The 19,791-nt window shown below is 36.5% G+C and overlaps 1 long non-coding RNA gene across 2 annotated transcripts in view; it reads left to right on the top strand.

Annotated features, from left to right (window-relative positions):
* LOC101750715 overlaps positions 1–19,791 on the top strand; it is a 424,944-nt gene that overhangs the window by 154,682 nt on the left and 250,471 nt on the right. Inside the window, exon 1 of one of the 2 annotated variants that reach the window (XR_005862061.1) lies at positions 10,449–10,504. The exons of the other annotated variant lie outside the window; for it this stretch is intronic. This is a non-coding gene — a long non-coding RNA (uncharacterized LOC101750715). Of the gene's footprint in view, positions 1–10,448; positions 10,505–19,791 lie in introns of those variants that run through there. 2 annotated transcript variants of the gene reach the window in all.

Below are 19,791 nucleotides of genomic sequence, written 5' to 3' on the forward strand. Positions count from 1 at the left end.
GGCTTTACCCAGTTAATGTCTGGATTCCCTGAAATAATTAGATTTACTGTAACTTTTTTAATCATAGTAGAAAGAGAATTACATCCACCTACCTGTGCATGTCCATTTCCTCATAATGTATCAGAAAAAATAGGAAGATAAACATTAACCTATTCTTTATGAGCAGTTGATTAACACAGATCTATCTTGGACTAGAAAATTTAAATGAGTTTTAAGAATGTATATTCTTATCTATGGATACATTCATATTCTCATGAACCAGGCCCAGGTTGGAGCAAGACACAGTCCATCTGTTTATTCCTTCACAGTCTACATCATGTACATTTAACTTTGGCTTGAACTATTCACATGGAAATTGCATGGATACATGGAAGTATCCAAAATATACAGCATTCCTTTTATTTGGCCTTAGACATAACCAGAAAAGTTGGTGTAATAGTCAGTGATGGCAGCTTCATGTCTTCTCTCAGAAACCAGCAGAAGAATTCTATAGTGAAGCTACAGCACTGGAAAGCTCAACTATCTGATTCTGTGATTCTTACTGTGACAGTGGGAGGTCATTTTAATTCAAGAGCAAAAGCAACAGAGAGTCATGCAGTATCACATACAGCATCTCCAATCATTTAAAAATTCTCTATATCAGGAGTGTGGTACAGGTGAGCAAGCTGGTGAAAACTCTCCTTACAAGAGAGCTGTTTTTGTTTTATTTAATTTTTAAATCTTCCTACAGCTTCCTAGATTCATAACCTAGGGCAAGTTTAATTAAAGTCAATGAAGCAGTTTAAAGTGAAGAAAAAATCAGCATTAGAATAAGTGTTGATCGTTTCCTAATTATGCTGTGGACTTTCTCTGTAATTGATTCCTGCCTTTTTAAGTCTAGATAAAGCTACTGATGTATACCAGTGTAGACAGGAAACCTGGGAAATTCCTTCATAAAATTCCCTTACTATTCACTTACATAGATATGTTTGCACTCCTGTTACATGATCCTTTTCATTGCTTTTTGTCAACAGTTAGACAAGATGGATTTTATTTTCTGAAAATTGTAATAATACAACAGTTAATCATGCAGGAAATTTTTGCATGCATAATTTAAAAACCTTTTGGTTTACAGTTCATTTGTTTGGAGTGCATACCTGTTTGTTGTCATCTTATGTGTCCAAATTCCACCTGAATGGAAGAATACAAGTGAATATGGAGAATAATAATTGCTATGAATATTACCCCTAGCCTGTAGATGATCTCAGCACGTGGACATGACATGGCTGCGCAGCTTGCCTGCAGTCCATGTGCGCCCCTCTTACCCTCAGTGGAGATACCAAGCCCTTCCTGGCAGGCGGGCTGTGTGACTGCCTGTTACTCACTGCCAATGAGAGCAGGCACAGCCATGCTGGTAGCATGGGAGGAGAAGCTCAAATTGAGCTTTATTCCAAGCAGGTAGTTCAAGGGTCCTGGAACAGAGTCCTCAAAACATATCAACCCAGTATTTGAGTTCTAAAACCATACATAAAAATGTAGGTGGATTTTCTTTTAAAGCCCTATATAAAATTTGTATTTTTTAAGCTCTTAGTTTTAATATCAAAAATTGTAGCTATGATCAATACTTCTACTGAATGTTAGCATTTGCAGATGGAGCATCTTGGAGAGCTTTTATTTCCATTCTTATTTTTTGTTGTTCTCCCATATATGAGATCAGAATTGTAGTCATATTAAAGCCTGAGATCCAAACTTTCACATCTGTGAAAATCTTCAGCGTGTGACTAATACCTGTCTACAAATTGAATTCTCCAAAGTGTTTAAGAAAGCAAGCTCATAAATGGGATGATGATTTGTTTTTCATTTTCTTTCAAAGTCTTGCGGCTTTTGCTCTGAGCAGAACCTTGTTATGCTTTTTATTTATTTATATTATTATTATTTTATTTTTATAAATTCTGTAACATTCGCACTGTCCATGTTGACCTGGGATATTGGATTGCTATGTTAGGAGAGTCAGGCATCCTTTCATCCCTTCTGAGGTTCATTGATAACTCAGAATGGACTCCAGAAAGTAATTCCATCCACACTTCTAAACAGATGTGATTGGTTCTAGTAGAGCAAATCACAAGATCAGATCACAAACCCGGTTGGTGATCAACTGGCAGGAAGGTAGACTGCCCATTGCCTGTATCAAGCCAGTAAATGTTTGGAAGGAAGGAGGTAATATGTAACTGGGAAATCAGGAAATGATATTTTTCATGACAGTGATCTAGGTAGTGACTTTACTAAAATAACTCACAGTGCAAACAAATTGTCTTTGTCTCTAAGCTTGCAAATAATGAGGAGGAAGTAGAGGTAGCGGGTATCAAGATAAACGCAAACCTCTAGGCTCCCTTCTGGTACATTTAGCATCTCATGCTTTGGCTTTTCTGACACATCCCAGTTCATTTCATATCAGGTGGGCAATTTATGCTGTTGCCATCTTATCCAGAAATTTGCCTTGAGGTTTTATATTTTCAAACCCATCTGCATATCAGTCAGTATTCCTACTGAGCTGTTATGAAAAAGCATGTGCTGTGTTATAACAGCTACAGTCTAAAAGAAAAATCAGTTTTTTAGCCAGCTCTAAGTACCCTTTGTTCAGTACTACACTTTAAATGAATACTTATTACAACTTTTGGTACACTTACTCCTTTGTTTTAGTTTAGATAATTCAAATTTATTCAGTCTTCAAAATCCTGCCACCAAGATTGTTGCCTGATGACTGTCCAGAGTCCCTCTTAATTTACAGAAGGTACATTAAGTTCTGTATCTGTGGTATTCTGAATTGTCCTAACATTCTTCATCACTGTTTTAATGGTCATATTTATGCTCTTGATGAAGAAAGAGCCTGCTTGGCAAGATACAGTAAACTAAACATGAGCTTTGAGTGGGTTTGTTGATAAAGTCCACTAGAGGACTGTATCATTTACAGAGAAATTGAAATGCTCCTAGCAAAGTGCATTTTTCCTATGAGAAATTCACTAAATGCTCACAGATTTTAAGGTTACTAATGAAATCTCTTGTTTCCCTCTAGAGGACCAATGAAAGCCCTTCACATTTATTTTGCAAACAATCAATTTAATAATCAGGTTACTTTTGTGAAAATTATAACTTACTTTAACTCCATTAAAAAACATACTGCAAGTCATCTAGGTTGAAAGATCAGACACTTCCAATGCACAGGATGAACCTATAATCTTAAATCAGCTTTCCTGAAGTATGTGTTGTAATAGCATTCATATTTACAAATCACACGTTATTTTTGCATCATTTTGAGCACAAAAGTGATGATTCTCAGTGAGTAAGGAAGGTGCCGAACAGTTCTTTGTAGCTTCATTGCTCAGTCTGTAGTCTTAGGCTTTATTTATTGTCCACTGTGCCATCCAGTGTAATCCAAATCCGCACTGGAGTTATTAATTTCTTTTTACTGTTTTCAATGGCATTCTTTCTTATGTATCTGAATACTTCACAAACATCAACAAGTTGATGTTTGGGGCAATAAATTGTATTATCCTCATTTTATAGACAGGGAAGTATGAATTAGCTGAGCAGTAGTAAGAAGCCAACATGACTAAAAGTCATCCCTCTACCATTCTTAAATTTTTAGCCGTTCAGTGACACTGAATGCCCTTCTATTCCTGTAGGGAATAGGAAGCCTGATTTCCTGGTGTTCTATCCATCATGATCTGGCCTGTTTTTGTTATTTTTGTATCTGGGTTGGACATGGTTTAATGGGAAATATTGGTGATAGGTGGATGGTTGGACTGGATGATCTTAGAGGTATTTTCCAACCTTGGTGATTCTATGATTCTATGATTCTATTATAGCATCCTTTATTTGGGCGGTCATTGTCTTCTTAATATTAGCATGTTTTGCCATTAGGCCCTTGTCATTTTCACCACTCATATCTAGACATTTATATTTTAAAGAAAACAGCATAAAATTCTGTTTAATTGTCTATTAAAAAAAATGGAGTATTTTTATCTAAAAGATGTCTTTTTAAAGTCTATCGTAGTCTACAAAATAACTACAACACGGACAGTGTTAACGCTGACTTGCTGGTCATGAGCCTTGTTCCTATGAGAGAGGGATCCTTTTCAGGGACAGGCAGTATCCACATATAGGCTGTTAACCAAGTCTGACAAAAAGTGCTGGTTAAGATTTAAGTTGTTGCTGGTAGTTTTATGAAACAAAAGTATGACCAGTGAAAATTAGACTAAGCAAACTGTGCTTAGTTTGGGCAGACCACTGCGAGGTATGGAATGGTCTTCTGTGATGAATGGGGCTTTATTTCAACAGCCAGGCACCAGCATACAGACTGCCTATTCCACATCTGAGCCATTCAGTGACTTGTATTTGTTATTCAGACTTGTATTCATGTATGTGAAAACTATGTTTAGATTGAAAACAATTTTAAATAATTAACATAAACATATCAACTCCAGAAACAGGCACCCCATACTAAGTAACACATGCTGTAGATTGGAGAGTGCTCCTGGCAGTGCTGATCACAGTGTGCCTGTGGCCTGGGCCATGTGTGCTGCTGATGGCTATTCGCAAATGGTGGTCATAGAATTAAGCTTGAGGGCTTATCATTCGGGTCTGTCTAGAGCAAGCTAACTCCTTGAGCAATTGCAGAAATTTCAATAAAGTGGCTTGCTACAATTTTTTGTCTGGCATGATTTTGATTACTTGCAATGACTATTTTTCTTTCCTAAACCAATACAAATTTGGGCACTGAATCTTGTGTTGGTGTTCTGTCACCGTGCACTGCTGTGATAGAATGGTGGCTAATGGTGCAAGGACTGAGTGCAACATCACTGCTCCAAAACACATCAGCAGCTAAACTGGGAGGCAGTACAATAAGAAGCTCCTGCTGACAGCAGGTATTTCTGTTTTATCTGAAAATAATTCACTGAGTAGATAATTGGTGAATTCCCGATGGGAAAAAACTTGATTCTGTCTGAGCATAGGTTACCAAATGTACCACCATAAAATAATTGATTTTGTGATATATCAAGTAGGGACGTAGCTGAGACTATTGAACTTTTCCCTTAGGGCCTCAGGGTGAACTTGAACTGAGCTCCCAAAGGTGAAGAACCAGTGCTTGACATGTGTGGGGCTTTGCACTCTTAACAGACTCTTTAACTTTCATTTTCTCCTATTAATCTACTTTCACCAAAATCTAGATGTGCGCAGAGTCTCATTAAGATGGTTGAGTTGTCATTGGAGATAATCACCAAAGGAATGTGTTATAAAAAGAGAAAAAAGTATGTCTAAAAAGTCTGAATAATTTTTTTATGCTGTTGTTTTAGTGAAGAGGTTTTGGATGCTGATAGGAAAGTTACTATAGCTATAGGGCACATTTAATTGCATTTTAGAAACTTCTTTTAATCCTGTAATAACAAAAAATTAAATCAGTGCTGACATTTTTTTGTTGCCAGAAGAAGGTAGTAAAAGGGTAAAGAAATAATTGTTCGTTCTGAGAATATAATTAGCAACTTTAATGCTTTAATCTAAAAAATGCATATTTTGAGCCTGGGTGAATGATTAAAGAAAAGATATTGAAAGCCTTTGAAATTTCTAACTGTTTGTTTTTAATTGTAAATTATGATCACTATAATTAGCTCATTTAGTACATTTATAATGTAAACAAATATGAATATACAGAAGTTCAGTGATATATTTCAGGGCAAATAAGAGCAACACTGTAACCCTGGGCTCTATTTATTAAGCTTTTCTTGTAGTGTTTGGCACTGCTTCGTTCTTTCATTCTGTTTTTTTTTTTTTTTTTTTTTTTTTCTTTCTGGAAGATAAAAGCAAGCTGAATATAATACTTGCAGGTCTCTGCTGAGATCTTAATGCATCTGAAACTACACTGAAGAAAATACAGATAGAAATCTGGTCCATTTTGGACTCCATTTAACCCCTGTTCTGAAGCTTTCATAGAAGTAGGGTGTTTAGCATGTTAAAAAACAAATACGACGTGTCTTCATAAACACCAGGCTGCTAATGCTGAGCAATTAGGTCAACTGAAAGTGATATTATATTTCAGGTAGACTTAATTATTTCTATAGTTAGCTGTCTGCAAAAATAAGTGTGTCTGCTATGGGCTGCTCTGTTTCTTTACGATGCACCCTGCACAGCCTCCTGGGACTGAAATCTGTTCTTTTCCTGATACGCCCGCTGCCCTACACATCTCTCAGCAACATGAACAGGAGCTGCCCAACATGCTAATGGAAACACTTAATAAGTAACAGGATGTTTTTCTCCCATCAAGTTCAAAGATTAAAATTTGGGGTTTAGTCTCACCATTATTTTTATTAGAAAGGCATCTTTTGTTACAATTCCAGGGCTCAGTTATCATGCTGTGACACACTGCATCCCGTTCTGATAAGTCATGGAAAGTTATGATTAGGTAAGCTCCTTATGAATAGAGAAGGCTTCCCTGAAGGTTGAAAGTGGCCTCCAACTTGAGATTTTAAATCACTGTTGAAGTGTTTTGAGTAGTCTGCCTTTGTGTACACTAAACAGTTTAAGGTTACTTTTTAATCCAGTGACGTCTGTTTTATGATGTACACTTGCTGCAGATAGAATGCAGTTTGCTATTCTGTTCATCACTGCCAGCTGTCTCTCCTCTAGGAACTAAATTATTTTAGCTCAGAGGAATGAATTGTCCGTAACAAGCATCTAATAACTTCTCTGCTGAATACTCAGGATTTTTTAAGAAAAGCTCTTCCGCTGTCACACTACCCCTATAATGTGCTGTGTGGGCTGGTTGTCCTGTTCTAGCACTGTGAGCCTTCAGAAGTTAAAATTTTTATAGCACGAAACAAAAGTAGAAAAGGTACATATTGCAGCACTGTATGCACCATATTCTGTGGATATTTTCTTGCGGAAGGAAGAAAGCCCTGGTTATTACAGCTGTCACTGTGACATCTGATATCTGAGTACCAGTGATTGCCTCACCCACCACATGACCCTGATCACTCCTGTGATTCTCTGTCCACTATTAAACTGTGAAAGGTCTTGGCCTTCCAGGTGCTGTTTCAAGCCTGAAATAGGAACTTGTCCATCATACTCTCTCTGACTAACCTAAAGCCTAAGGACACAGCAAAAACATTTAAGGTAGAACAGGGTCTTACACAGCAATGAAGAACATCTCTTATGCTCATTTGAATGACTGCTGCAGAGCAAGAGCCCTAAGTTTGCATCAGTGAGTAGAAACAGGCAAACTTTGGAATGACTTTGTGGCTTAGTTCTCAACAGTTGCATTTTTTGCATTTCATTTTGACTTCTGGGAAATATGTTTGGGTCGTGGAAATCTTGAGAAGTATCTTGAGCTTTCATATGGAAGTGGAAGTGCATAATATCAAATGTTCACATGGAAGCACATAATATCAAAATAATTTTCATGAGTCAGAACTGAAAAATTCCCAAGTATTATCATACAGAACTCCATATCTAAAGCAGGTCTTTAGTAAAATGCAGCTTTTCTTTCCACAGCAGAAAAAAGAAGGATGGAAACCTAGTTTAAAAGCCTAAACCTTTAAACCCAACTCCAAAACTGTCTAGCTGAAATGATTAGAACTTTCCATGATGCACTCACTTCTTTCCTTCCTTAGTAAGGATCAGTCAACACACAAGGCTTGAACAGCAGTTTTTTCTATGCAAATAGATAAGGCATATCAGGCCTACCTAACGTTGGGGAATAAGATGTTGGAAAGATTCTGTTCTTAAGACAATAAATCTGGCCTAAGATAACAGATTTGTCCTAAAATAATAGATCTGGCCTGACTACTCCTTTGTACATTATATAAGCTTTGGCACAGTGCTGTGGGGCCGATAGATGTTTCCAACCTTGAACGCTTATCTTCTTTAGCCTTGTACTGTTAGTAAATTCACACAAACTGATATGTGGGGGTTGACAGCCAAGAATTTAGATATGTATATTGAAATTTACTGCAAATGGATTGTACCAGAAATTAGGTAGATATAATGCCAGAGCAATAAAGAGGCTGGATAACTAGCTTCTGTGATTTTTGGACTGTGTTTAAGTTCATAAATATAGTTTTACAAAAATAATTTCTTCTCTTAAATGAACATGCTTACAAGGATCTGACCTGCAATTCCTCATCTAACGTGGAGGGAACAATATTTCTGTGCAGAGTGCTTCTGATCACCTTTGCAAAGGTAGTGCTGAGCTTCCTACAGTGACCTCCATCAACAAACACAGCTATAGATGTTATACTGGGAAATGTTTTTCTTTGAAATACAACTATCCAAGCTTTCATAGCTTTAGTGGTATATTCTGGATTGCTGTAGCAAATACCATTTCTTAGAGCACAAAAGATCTTTTTCTCAGAAGCATATCCCCATTTGTAATGATACGTGTATTTAATATGTGTATGTGCATACTTATGAGAATGAATATGTATATACGTATATTAGAGATGTGTGTCTTTGGATCTCATGTTATGTAATATGAAGAGGTGAAGAGAGAAGGGAGGGTATATTTTCCTGAGACAAAACCTTGGGAAAAAATTGTAAAAAGTGGGAAAATTGTGTCCACTCTGGGTGCACATTTAATATTAACATGTAACAGATAGGGCTTTATAAATTATTCTAGAAGTCTGTTAAATGAAAAACTGCAACTCTATTGAATAAGGGAGACAGACATATCCAACTGCACTGCAAAGAATCCTTTTCGTCCTCTTGTGGAATATCAGTAATAGTTGAACTATTCTCCATGTGCCTATGATCCATTTGGCGTCTAGATCTGCACTGGACATTTTAAATACAATATTTATTTTACTGTAAACAGCAATGTCATACTAGCATAACTTTCTGGGCCTAGGGATGGGATTGTATGGTTCTACTAGTTCTCCCAAATCTTAAAAAACAAAGAGGAAAAAGATTACTGTTTTGTTTTCTTTTAAAACAAAAATTGTTTCTAAAATCTGTTATTTGTTGCTCTGTACACAAATACTGGATTTGATCCTGCCATTGGCAGTCTGGGGATGAACGACTTTGAGTATTGTGCTCTCCAGAATACAACTCTGTGCTTACCCAGTTCCTCTTAGAAGATTCAATGCACTGTTGCAAAGCCTTGATCTTCACTATGTTCATTCAGTTTTCCACAGTGCTTCTGGCTAGGGTCTTTACATGGTACTGTAATTACCATTATTTGTAATAATGACTTATTAGTAATAATTACTAATAATCTTGATAATCCCCTAAAGGAAAATGCTGTGAGTGGAAAGCCACAGATGGTGTCATTATAACAAAGATGAACTAGTGTCTTGTGCCCATCTTGTAAAAAAATAATTAATTCTCAGCTTTTCTCAAGACCGGTGAAGAGATTTCTCTGGAGACTTCTCTCATACTGACTCTGTCTACCTACCTGAAAGGCCCACAAAATTTAGTGTGGATTAACGAACATGTCTATCCTCTGATTCCTGTGAATATCTCAAGCAGCAAATACAACTTATTTTGATCCAGTTCTATGTTCATCTTAATTTTCCTGGCCTTTTGTACTTTCATAAGTTTGGAGAGAGAGCCATATACAAAAATTACTGTATTCATTTGTTGATAGACACCTTGTTTCCAGAAATTTTTCAGAAAAACTCTTTCTCACAGAATATGCTGCCAAAAATATGTTGGTTTTAATTCACTTTAAAAGAATTTGCACAAAGCTCTATGTTTATGTATGGCTTTAAAAAGAATAATGAAAATGAACAACATTGCATGATCTTCGGATCTAATTACAAAATCCTTGTTCACTTACGCAAGTGCATCTCTGCCCAGTGCTTTGTCCCATACACAGAATGTGCCTGGAGCTGTTGGCATTATGGAGGGTGGAGAAAGAAATATTTCTCATTGGCTCCATGCAGATGAAGTAACATAATCCCAAATGGTGTGCTCAGATTTTTTCAATAAATGTTTTTCGTCACTACAGAGCTTTATATAACAGCAGTAAAGGCAAGAAAGGAAATTAGAAACACAGCTGAGACTGCGTCTCATACTTCATAATGGCCTAAAATTCTTACTGTTTATTAAAACTAACACCCCCTTTCTGGGCGTTGATAAAAAATTCTTCACAGCCTCTTTTCTTTGATCTTTTCATTTTACAAACTGCAGATATTTGTTGTCATTTTTTTCTTTAGTTTTATGTCCTCAACATTGAAACTCAAAACTACCATCCAATAGTGTTGCATGATAAGAAGCAATCCTTAATTCAGTGAGCCCACAAAGTAATTACTAAACAGATTTGTCCACTCTAAGGAAAGGAAAACTTTGGTGTAATACAGAGATGGTACCAGAAGAGAACCTTTCAAAAATCTGTCATGCCTCTGGACCTGATACTTCTGCTGCTGTCCACTCAGAGTACTGGCATAACCTATTTCAATATACACGTTTACCTTTTGTTTCAGCAGCTCCCTGGCTCCTCCACATGCAAACATTTGAATTTCCTGTTGGCTCAGAGGTGAGATTTATAACATTTATTAAATTTGCTTTTCACTGTGAGTTTACTGGGCAGAAAGCCTAAGAGAGCCTTTTTTTTAAAGGGGTTTAATTGCTTGAATTTACCAGAGGGGTGAACATTATGCTTTATTTGCAGCACGGCTATCCACTAAGATTGCCAGGTGTTGAATTTCCCTAGAGGATCCCTATTTATTGAAAGAATTCATGAAATATCCACCTATCCAGAACTGGGGCTCCTAGCAGCCCTTTCCCATTCATCCTCTTGATTTTCTTTCCTTCACAGCTTTTGAATCTCTTGATTAATCCTGTTCATTTCTGTCCATCCCTCCCTACAAGTATCCTCTCTCCTCTTTGCTTGTCCACCTCAGCTGTTAAAAATGGGCCAGACATCTCAGAATTGAGTGCACCTGTGAGCTTTGATGTGGGTGCTGGTGCAGGAAAAAACTATTCAATATAAAGAATATACAGGTATTTTTTAGCAGGGTGGAATCAAAGATGGACAGAGGGCAGGAAAGACAGAATAAGTGGTGGTAAGGGTGAAAAGAAAAGAGACGTGTTGCAATGTTTAAAATAAAAACTTTTAAGTAGCCCTTTAAAACCTATGAATGGACTTCTCAACAGATGGCAGACCTACTGTCAAGCAAGCCCAAGGCAGGCAGACTATAATTGTTAGCAAGTGTATTGTTAAGGGAATTTACTAATTTATTGATGCAGCAGCCGCTTCAATTGAAGAATAAATTGGAATATTTTGGTGCATTTTCTTTAAAAAGTCAACCACTTTCAAGTCTAAGTATTAAAATGACAAAGTCTTAAATGGGGGAGTCTCCTTTGCTAAACAAAAGATATGCAAATTACATTTCAAGATTTATATTATGATAAAAACTGGAACACAAAAGAGGCATTATCTTGCAAAAATGTAAAAGTACATTGCTTCATGAGTCTATAATGATATAATGTGATGTTGATGTAGTTAAAGATGTCAGAAGAGAGACAATGACCTTAAAAGTTTAAGGCAGACACATTAATATTGATTGATTTTTAAGAGATTGAACAGCAAGAATATACCTATATATAGTCTTGATATTGGATTGTTTGAAAATTTGAGATGAGATACAGAACATTTTGGTCTTGTAATGCTTTAGACCCAAGAGCAAGAATATGCTTTAAATGCAGCCATTTGTACTATAAGAATCTGGATGACAATTTGCCTTCAATTTAGCAGGTTGTAAACCTATTTCTTGTAAAAATCAGTGATGTTTGACAAAGCTGGATGATCATTTCTGGCTTAACCACTTATACAGATCTGTCACATGAGATGTCACAAAGGTATTAGTGTAGTTTGTTAGTTTTATTTTAACTGTTCTGTACATTTTTAGATCTGCATATAGTCTTATAACTGTTTTGTACACACACACGCATTCCTATAATGTACTGTGCACCTTCTGGCCTTGAACCAAGTCAAGTACTACACATCTATTGTGTGTCATTTTTAATTCATACATTTCTCCAAGGTGTGATAAAGTGGTCAATAACACCTTTTTTTTAAAAGTAAATTTAGGATTTATTTTATATCGATGTTTATTCCAGCAAAGTCATAAAGAAACGTGCCTCACATTGAGGTGAAAGGTGCTAATTATTGTGGTATTTTTTATTCCTCTGGAGCAGTTAATTTTGCCATATCAATTTGATGAAAAGTTTCTCCTCTTTCACACATGAGCTTTATTAGTAAAGTAGAGACTTCCACTCGTCAGAGAAAAGGAGATGCTGGTCACAGTTGGTCTTTTAGGGACCAGGCCACAGAATTCTTGGGAATAGGGACTAAAAATATAATCTGTAAGTATCTGCTGGCAGCATAGAATGGGTTTGACCTATATAAAATGGATCATCTTGCATTATAAAAGCAGGATATTTTCATTCAGAAACAGACCTCATGATATAGGTGGAGATAAGCAAAAGATGGAGATATTTATAGAAAGTTTATATATGTATGTACATATGTATATCTCTCCAACAAGTCACTATTCTTTTACCTTATCCCCACATGTGAAGTAATAGAAAATCAAGATATGAAAGAAAGAGGAAAAGAGGACAGCTGAGAATCTGCAGTTCTATACAGATCATTTCCATAATAGAGTACTATTTCTTTCAAGAATCAAAGACAAGAATTGCCACATGGCCACTTACCCTCCAGATTTTTTTTTTTTTTTTTTTAAATACACAACTAGAAACAAGGAAGGATATGTGCTTGTTAGGAAAATTATCAAATAGCAAGATATTGTGGTGTCATACGTGTATCACTTAAACCTTTACTCAGTTTCACCAGTGATCAAATATGCTATGACCCTTCAATAAAGGAAAATAGTCCTAACTGTTTAGTAAATGAAAGAAAGCATATTGTCTCCAAAGGGCCTGGCCTGAGTGAACATCCAGAATCCCAGAAAGTCAAGAAATTTAAAGGAAGTCAGACTTGATTTAATTCTTTTTTACTATAAATCTCATTTCAGAGAATGATTAAGTGCACAAGAGACGTAAATGGCAAAGTTTGATCAAGGGAGCTGCTGTCAGAGTACCATCTAGATAAATTAGGAGAAGAATGCTTAAGTTTCTATGAAAGAAGACTAATGATGTTAAGTCAAGATGAAATAGAAAGGAACAGCATTGCAGGCTGAAAATCATAAAAGACCAGCCTGCCCTGACAAGAAACCCTGAGAAACTTCCTGAACTGAAAAGTAACATGAAATGCTAAGGAATAACTTTCTGTAAGCGCTCAGTCTTGAAGTTACTCAGGAACAAAAATGCTCCAGGCACAAAATTTGCTTTTCAGGACCTGTCAAGGCAAATGAAGGAATATTCTAGAAGCATCAGAATACAGCAGGTGTGAGCAGCAGCTCTATATACTACAGGTATTCTGCATCTCATATGCTCTCTACTTAATAGGGATCAGTCCTTTCCTTTAAATCTAAAACAGGCACACCTGGAAGCAAATATACTGAATGCATAACAGGAGAGTGTAAAACCTACAGCTGGTAAATGTTTATGTAACTCATCAAATCCATTTGTAAGAAAGGAGGTATGGCAGTAATGTAGAAGGATTAATAGTATTAGCTGGAATTGGGGTAGGCTTTACAAGTAAACTAAGTGTATTCATATAGAGATATTTTTCAGAAGGTAAAGTATATCTTTAACAGAAAGGGTCTTTAAAAAAAAATGAAAAACAAAAGCTTTAGTGGTTAAATGTGCATTCCCAGAAGTCTAGAGGGTTTAAATGAAAATAAAAGTCTCCTTTTATCAGGAAATCTTGAATTATATCTTCATTGTTGACTTACTGATCTTTCTTAGAAGGCTAAAGGAGCAGCTCTTCCATTAAAAGCTTCAGATCTAGATTATAATACAGAATAGCGTTTCTGCAGCTAAGCACTTACTGTGGTCAGTACTAAAGCTGTATGAGATTAGCTAATGTTCTTTTTTGTGATGGGCAAAGTGAATTCCAGAATTCAGCATTGTACCAGACTGCAGTACCATGAAGTTATGCTTCAACAGCATCCCATTGTAATATAGGATTTTGTAGGCAGGGAAGTGGTCTCTGGAGTGCTTCACGTCAGCAAGAAATAATTTTTGAGAGTAGAAAATAAAGAGTTTGAGACAGTGTTTAGAAGAAATACATGGGAGTAGCAAATCTTTCAGTATTAACATTATGCCTAGCCATGTAACAATAACTAAATGAAGCATGTATTTAAAACTTGGTGAGAGGTTTTTCTATATTTTAGTTCTGTTTGGCTCAGCAGGTGTGCTGCACTTTAGATTTCAGTCTCCAGGGCTGTCAATCCAACAACTTTCACAGGCGCTACATTCACTTAAAATCTGAAAGAAAAATAGAAGAGGATGATGTTATTAGTACTTAGCACTTATGCAGCTTTTTGCTTCCTCAAAGTACAGTGTAAACATGAAATAAATAACATGTACTTTGTCTCAGAGATGCACATGCATCTAAAGAGTCTTTCAGCAAAGAGAATAGAGACATAAGATCAACTTTTACCCAAATGCACATTTTCAAGAGTAAATATTGCAATGAATTATTTGTTGTATCATCTATCTTTGTTGTGTCTCAGTGAGTCCAGCTTGTGGAAACCAAGAGTGTATATCTGTGTGCAGGTCTCCTTCTTCGTTATGTGAAGCACTTACTGTAATAATATCAGATTTTATTTGATGAAATGCCTGCTATAGAAAACCACTGGCAAGTTATGCAAGAGGATGTCACTGAGTAGAGGCAAGATACACTGTTAGATTGCAGAAATGCACTAGGTATTTGTACTGCCTCTGGTCCCTGCAGCAGTTCTGCTATGCCTGCTTCTCTCCATTAGCTCCAGTGTCTACCTATCTTATATCAGATGCTCTGAATATGACCAGAATGGCTTGGACTCCTAGACAGATAACAGTCTGAAGCCCTTGCTTAGAAAGTTTCAAGTCTTAAGAGAACTAGAAAAGATGGATTCAGCTGGCTTTAAGGGAACTGAAATCTTCGCACGGAGAAAAGGGGGCAGACTAAGGATAAAAGTACAGGTCTCAGACTCCTGTTTTCTAGAAATTAAGAAAGATGTTGATAGCTATGGTGTTGATAGCTGTTTGCTTTTCCCTGGTGAAAGTAAAATATAAAAAAAGTTCAGTGGTGTTTTCAAAGCTGGAAGTAGACTCCTATGTCAATTTGAAAATTAAAGAGTTGAGTTATTCTGGGCTGAGACCACCAGGGGCTAGTAGTGCAGATCAGCTAGGATTGAGAGCAAACTCTACTGGGAGAATTGGCCATCTCACTCAACTCTTCATTCTCAGACCATTGTGCTTTTAGGATGGCAAATCTGTCAATTTTGCAATCTCCTCCAGTAATAGGGTTTTGGCAGGAACTGATGGGGGCCTGCGCTACATTGTACACATGCACAGTTAGGTAACCAATGCACACTCCATTTGCGTGAGGCACAGAAAGCTTCTGAAAGTTACTGCATTATAGTCTGGCTGCATGCTGAACTCAGCTGCTGAGAACAAAAGAGGTGTGAAGACTTGTTAATAGAAGTCTGTTCAGATTTCTTTACTGTGAGTAGACAAATCAAGGCAATACAGAGCTTGCCAAACGTTGGAGATTTTCAGTCCCCTCTGGAAATTCTTTTCTGCACTATTGTTCCCAGTTGAACCTCTACACAATGCAAACAGGTCTCCTCTGCTACTTTTAAAGAATAGGGAATGGAGGCACCTTTCTAGTTGGAGAGGTTATGAGAGGAAGAAGAAGGGAAAAGAAGGGAGGCGTTTTTGTTTCTCCTCATCACACACTGGAGAAAAAGCATCCAGCTTAATTTTGGTTTTCCTCCTCTTTTGCTTTTAAAACTAGAAAGGGAAAGAGGAGCATGGATGACTGGCATTGAGGATGGAAATCTGGCAGGTTGTTGTGGCAGAAGTGAGAACATTCATAACGGATGTAACGTACTGATGGTCCATGAGATAAGTAGTTATAGGTTAAAAAAAAATGGTTATATTGCAGTCAGAGTTTGCAGATGCTATGTCCTATCAAGCTCTAGCATGGTTTACTGTGCCAGAAGCACCTTATTGACTTAGATATAGAGAAGTCACATATCAAGGCTAAATGGAAGAGACCCTATAGGAACTTGCTCATTTCTTCACAATGGCTCTGACCTCTGAGGAGTGAAGTAGAGCTGAGTATTTCTGAAAGAAAGTAGCTAAGGTGGTGTCTTTGGCTACGTGACCAGCCCTAGCATTTAACCTGTTTGAAGAATTTGTTGTTGTTTTTCAGGTGGCTAAGAAAGATGGATGCTAACTTATGGCAGACTTGGCATGTGATGTGGGCAGGCCCTTTTTTCCCCACAACACAAAACCTTTCCACTTTCATCATTGTGATCTCCTTTGTTGTGGCCTTTTTAATGTTCTGCAAGTTTTACCTAGGTATTTATTAAAGCTTTTAAATGCTTAAGTCTTGATGACATCAGATATAGGTCTCCTAACCATCAATGCTGCTCTTCCTCTCCGTATCAGTCATCTGTAAATAACTAGTAATAAATGACACAAAATGCTCCCTGGGAAGCGGAGTCAATCCTGTTCACTATTACACTGTTATACTATCACTGTAATTCCAAGTAATTTACAAAGGTATACTTTTCATTTTTCACATGACTTTATTTTTTCAGTTGTCCACTTATAAAATTTGATATGTATTAAGAAATATATGATTAATGACCAGAGTTGATAGAAAGAAAAAGGATTCAGAGGACGCATTTTAAATAACACACTGCCATAAAAACTTTGCGTTATTACTGAGTGATAACGTAATATAGTTAACAAATACCTTTCTCTCTAGTTGAGCTCCTCTGTCATCAAGTAGAACATAGTCCTTTTCATCTTGTATTATGTCATGGCTTTAGGTGTTATGTTTGCATGCAATACTTAGCACCATAAGAAGATCCAGAAGGGTGGTATTTCATTTATTTCATCACTATAATTTTGCTGAAGAGTTACTTAACTAATTGTTTCGTTTATATGAATTGTTCAGTGTTGTAGTCATTGGATGAAATATCTATTTAATAATAGATTTCAACCAAAAGAGAATTTTGTTTATTGTGATCGTCACCCTAGTATAATACTAAAATTTAAATAAGGGGCATCTAGATTTTAAGAGATCATTCGTTTGCTTTTTTTTTTTAAAAAAAAAAAAGTGTCCTGGAAATGGAAGGGGAGGGAGATGTTCCTGTTACTGCAAAATTTACTGTCTGAATTCCATTTAAAATTGTAAAAGAAAAATGCAGAATGTAAGGCCTGTTCTTTGTATGAATATTTATTCAAACTGCTTTCTTATGCATTGCCTTTCTGTAGCTACATGGTGTTCTCCTGCACTATTTCCCAGCACAAGGGGTAATGTCCTGCTCTGAAAAACTATTCATTAAAATTTTATCAATTTTGTGTTTTGGTGAGACAGTATGAGGAAATGCCAATGGAAAATTAGATTCCTCTTTGACATCAGGCGCCCAGTCAGCAATCCAATCCCATATGTTTCTACTGAGACATTAGGATTTGATATAATTTTGGGCAGAAAACATTTTAAAATGAAACAATTGAATTTTCTAGATGGTCTTGGGGACCACTTAACTTAAGAGAATACACTTCCAAATCAAAAGCCTTTCAATCATTCTAAATATTATTTGGATGATATTTGCTTTATGTGTAGTAGCAGTCTGAATTTGTATTGAATGTTTGACTGGCTCGTGCTTGCACAGATGATGTATGAAATTATTATTTCATATTTTTCTAGTGTTTGCATTGCAAGTGACATCTGGCTGACAGGAACTTGGAGAAATGGGATACGAAGTGAATGCTATAGTTACCACAGCATCATATTTATCAAAAGGCTTGAAGTTGGTCTGTCTTTGTTTAACATATGAAACTCACTATAATGAATAGAAAAACAACACTATTTTTTTAAACTGAGCTGCTTAAAAATTAAGATGGATGAAGGAAAAATGTTAATCAAAGTCCTATTCTAATAATTGAATTAGTTAGTGAATAAAATAATGCATGTTTGCTGAAAGACAGTTCTCAACTTGTATTTATATTTGCTATTATCCCTTTAAATTCTGGTTAATTATATATAATTCATATACGCTCTATCACAGAGATAGGTATTTCTGAAATAAGCTTTTACAGCAGACTGGCACAATTTTCTTTTTAAACTTTAGGTCTTTAGCTACCAAAATCTAGAATTGAATTCAATTCTGATTGCATTATAACTTTGCAATGTGCCTGTTAAAATGCTGTATTTTGCCATAGTCGTACCCTAATGCTCCTTCACGAAGCTTCTGGCATTTTACTTGTCTAATAGTAAAATTTTGTCTTGATAGAATATAATGCAGGTTTTTTAAATGATCCTATTTGATATTTAGTATGAAATATATTATTTTCTCTAGAAATATGACTTCAACCTTTAAGAAAGGCATTTTCAAAATGCATGCTGTTTGTGAGGAAGCTCTGCCATGTTAAAGAACAATGACAAAAGTGGTACAGTGAAGTGTACAGCATCTTGCCATGCCCTGACAGAGGGAAGGAATTGCCTGTGCTACTCTGACTAGAAGTGTCTCTTGAACGTTCTTTGTCACTCTCTTGATATCATTCAACTGATCATTGAGACCGAAATCTGTGTGAAGGAAACCGACCACTACAGAAGTCTCCCATTAATTCCGAGCTATCCTGGAAAGAATTAACGTGGAGGCTGTTACACATAGGGATGTGGAATTCAGAGGAGAGAAGCAATGAGAAAAGTTGTGTAGACATAGTGAGGAGGATAAAACAGTCTGAGGAGGGGGGAGTTGATTTAAGAGACAGAAAGAAAGAGATGTCAGACTAAGTAATCCAAAAGAAATTGTTTCTGTACTGCTACCAAGTGATTATCTGAATCTACGAAGTTATCAAGCTGAGAGCACTCAGCATCTTCTGGGACTCAGACCTGTCCTTTTAAATGAATTAAAAGTCCAGCTTTGAGATTCAATTCAGGAGCAGAAAGAACTACCAATGACTTTTATTTAGGTCTGCAGCAGCTTGGGGGCTGGTTGGAAAGGAGTGGCAGGAAATGAATAAAATGCTTCAAAATTGTTCAAAGACAATAATTCTGTTCCTCTAAGAGCTCCTCAAGAGGAGTCCATCTATTTACTGATGACATAGGGAGTTTGCCTATCCTCCCTTGTTAGATATCTGCAGTATGATTCTCCTCTACTCTGCTTCCCTCTCCTCTTTTCCAAATATCTCCAGTCAATAAAGAGACATCCATTGACATACATACTGCTTTGAAGCAGTCATGAACTTTCATTATTATTATAGGGGAAAAAAGTCTCTTTTTGGTCAGACAATTGAAGAAAACACTGAGATGTTGATCAGATGAGCAGAGTAAATTAGAGCATTCAGGGCAATGTGTACTCTGAGTATACCAGTAACAAGAACAGGACTGATGAGAAAAGCAAGCAGTGATACTGTGGCACAGTCTGCCACTGTCTCTACACTCTGATATATGAGACAACGATAATTTAGCCAATTTTACTGATGCTCTGTAATAATGTATATTACACTTGTTTTTGTCTACTTCACTGTCTATCTTAGTCACACACAGATTTTATCAGCTTCGGGTTAAGCTTGCTAGACTTCCTATATGCCATCATAAACAAAAGAAAGCAAGGAAGTGGTTAAGTCATTCAACACCCCATTTATGCTACCCTCTTCAATTCTATTCCACAGTCTCAACTACCT

The sequence above is a fragment of the Gallus gallus genome, chromosome 8 (genome assembly GCF_016699485.2).
Source record: "Gallus gallus isolate bGalGal1 chromosome 8, bGalGal1.mat.broiler.GRCg7b, whole genome shotgun sequence".
Classification (NCBI taxonomy): domain Eukaryota; kingdom Metazoa; phylum Chordata; class Aves; order Galliformes; family Phasianidae; genus Gallus; species Gallus gallus.